The following is a 3,169-nucleotide window of genomic DNA, read 5'->3' on the forward strand; positions in this document are numbered from 1 at the left end:
GGGCGCTCGGCTTGCCCTGCTGTGGCTTTGCCAGAACATGGACCTAGCGCACGGCGAGGGGCGTGGGCGCTGTCCAGGGGCGCGTTGACCAAAGCCAGCCAGGACACTCGTGGCCATGGACCCACCTGCCCGTAGAGTGCCCGGGGTCGGGGGACGATGGGTCCCAATGGTTTCTTGCTGGGCGTGGCCCTGGGGTGGCAGCCCCAGCGCCCGAGGGGAGCCGCCTCCCATTGCCCACCATGAGGAAGGAGGTGTGGGAAGAACTGTGTCTCGGAAGGTTCCTGGTTTACGGAATCCCTTGGAGTAGGGGACCAGAGAGCAGCTGTCGGCGGGTACCCGGATGACACTGGTTCCCATCACCGGTGGGTATCGCCCATGTGGGACGAAGCACCAGGGCTGGCCTTAAAGCTGTCCGCCCGATCGCCCACCCCGTGGTGAGTCCACTTGCTGTGGGTCATTCCTGTCGCCTGAAACAGCTTTGGACCCTGGGGCCTCGTGTGGGAGACGCTGAAGGCTCCCCTGCAGCCTGGGCCCTGGACCAAGAGCTGAGTCCCCAGCTGGGTGCCCTCTCGTCCGCGGTCTTCCAGCGCTTGATCTGTGGGAGCCTGGATGGAGGGGGAGGGGGGCCGGATGGAAGGGGAGGGGCCCGGATGGAGGGGGAGGGAGTGCTTTCTGACCTGCTTTGCCAATAGCTGCCCCGTGCGTCCCGGCCGGGCAGTTGGGGTGTGGCCTGAGGCACCCAGGAGCTGGGCACAGGGTGGAGTGGGAGATGGGGCCGCGTCTCTTGGCCGTGTGGTCACATGGGGCCTCCTGACCACGCACTCGGGCCAGTGCTCTGCAGGACATGGCCTGGTGTGTGGCACAGAGAAAGGTGCTGTGGATGCTCTCGTGAGCCCGTGGGCGGGGCTGTGCGTCCCTGCGACAGGAAGTCCCCGCCCTGTGCAGCGCCTCGCGAGGCCAGACAGCACTCTGAAAGATGTCAATAAAGCAAAGGACAGGCCTGCTTTTTTGAAGTTGGTGAGACTTGGTTTTTCTTGAAAATGAGCTCAGGTTGTCTGGCTTCTGCAAACCAGAGGCTTGCGGCCCAGGGACGCCCTGCTGGGACGTGTCCCTGCCCTGGCTCCGTCTCACTGGGCTAGGGAAGGGCAGCCTCGTGTGCCCGTTCCTGAGCCCTGCCCCCCACACTGGGACCCCGCAGGAGGCAAGCCTGCCCCGATGGAAGCCGCCCCCAGCACCAGCCTTGTTCTTTAAGTTTGTTTATGAGACAGGGCTCCCCCCAGCCATGGTTCACTCCCTGGTGCCCTCTATGCCTGGGGACCAAAGTCAGGAACCGGGACCTGAGCCAACGCCGCTGCTCCCAGGGTCTCGGGAGCTGGAGCCAGTGTCGGGCCCAGGTATTGGTTGAGCGGCCACAGCCTGCTGGGCCGAGCTCCTGCCCTCACTTCCTTAAGTGCTTGTCCCTGGTGCTATGGTGCACCTGCTACCTGTATCCTCTGTCTCTCCCCCCCCCCCCCCCCCGTGTGGAGCAGGTCGCAGGCGGGGGGCCAACAGACCACCAGGGATGCTATTCCTGGGGCCCAGGGTTCCCTCCCGGGGAAGCCAAGCAGGGAGCTCCCAGGTCCGGAGCAGCACCTCGGAGTCCTGGAAGGTTCTGGAAAGTCCTGGGAGTGCCTGCAGAGGAGACTTGGCAGTGGCTTCACAGCCACAGTGGGTGGGTCGGGGTGAGGGTTCCTGGGTCATTCAGGAGCTGGGATCCCCTGGCCTAGGTGAGGATGGACGGGGTGGCTCCATCGGTGAGCTGTGCCTGGGGAAGGCCCAGGAGAGCCCCGCGGGGCCTAGGACAGTGGCCATGTAGCTGGTGGGGACAGAATCCTAGGTGAGCCAAATGTTGGGTGCTCACTACCCTTGCTCGGGGGACCACCTCGGCCGGCGTCCACAGTGGAAGCACATCCTAGACCTCCCCCATAAGTGCCTGGCCCCTGTGGAGGCCCTAAATAGCAGGTGGTTTTCTGGCTGATGGAAAGTGAACGGGTCCCTACCACACACGTGCACACTGAAGGAAGGACACGTAGGGAAAAGCTGCTGGCTCGGGCGGTCAGTAGGCCGCCACCTCACACGCTCCGTGTCTGCAGCCAGAGGCAAGGCCGCAGCTGTGGCTGGCTCTGCAGAGACCCCCGTAAGTGTGCCCACCCGAGAGAGAGGGGCTCGGGGGCCGGGGGGACCCTGCCCTAGAGGGAGGGGCTCAGGGGGACCCTGCCCTAGAGAGAGGGGCTCAGGGGGACCATGCCCTAGAGAGAGGGGCTCAGGGGGACCCTGCCCTAGAGAGAGGGGTCGGGGGGACCCTGCTCTAGAGGGAGGGGCTCAGGGGGACCCTGCCCTAGAGAGAGGGTCTCAGGGCTTGGGGGACCCCCGTGAACCTAATCACATCCGGCCCGGGTGTTGCCACTTGGAACCGAGCCCAGAGGTTTCAACAAACCGTGGTCCCCTGGGGCAGCCGTGAAGAACGAGGTCCCCGCGCGGGTTGGTGTCTCCTCCTCCTCCCGACCTGCCTGCACCAGCTGTGCTACTGGAAAAACGAGCCTGGCTGAGGCGGCAGCTGGCCAGGGCCGTGGGTGTGGCTGCTCAGAGAAAGGCTGGGGCTGCCTCTGTGGGCTGCAGCCGCGGGGACTCCACGCTGAGCCCCTTCCCGTCCATGTCCATCTCTACCTGACAGCTGCCCCGCCTGGCGCTGCTGGGACGGACGCCGCGATGGGGGGCTCTGTCTCTGCCTGCGGAGAGACGACAGGTGAAGTGGGGAAAGAGAACGGCTGTCAACCTGGCTGATGCTGGAGGCACCAAGGACAGAGCAGGCCCACGTGCTGGCCACGTCCTCTCCACAGCTCTGGGGGTCTGCTGTGGGCCGGCCTCAGCTGGTCTTCCTAGGGTGGATGGGAAGGGGTGCATGGAGGAGCCCCGTCTAAGGGAAACACCCTCTCCCTGTAACAGCAGGAGGGGCTGCTGCCCCGCGGTCCCTTCCCCCACTGAGTGGCCCTGCCAAGCCCACTGGCCCCCGAGGAGGTTTCTCAAGCCGATGGGGCCGGTCTGGATGTTGCCACCTGTGGGAGCCTCTGACCTGGGGCTGGTGGGAGGAGTCAGTTTGGGGTGGGCTGTGCAGCACTGGGCACCTGGG

The sequence above is a fragment of the Lepus europaeus genome, chromosome 2, assembly GCF_033115175.1.
Source record: "Lepus europaeus isolate LE1 chromosome 2, mLepTim1.pri, whole genome shotgun sequence".
Classification (NCBI taxonomy): domain Eukaryota; kingdom Metazoa; phylum Chordata; class Mammalia; order Lagomorpha; family Leporidae; genus Lepus; species Lepus europaeus.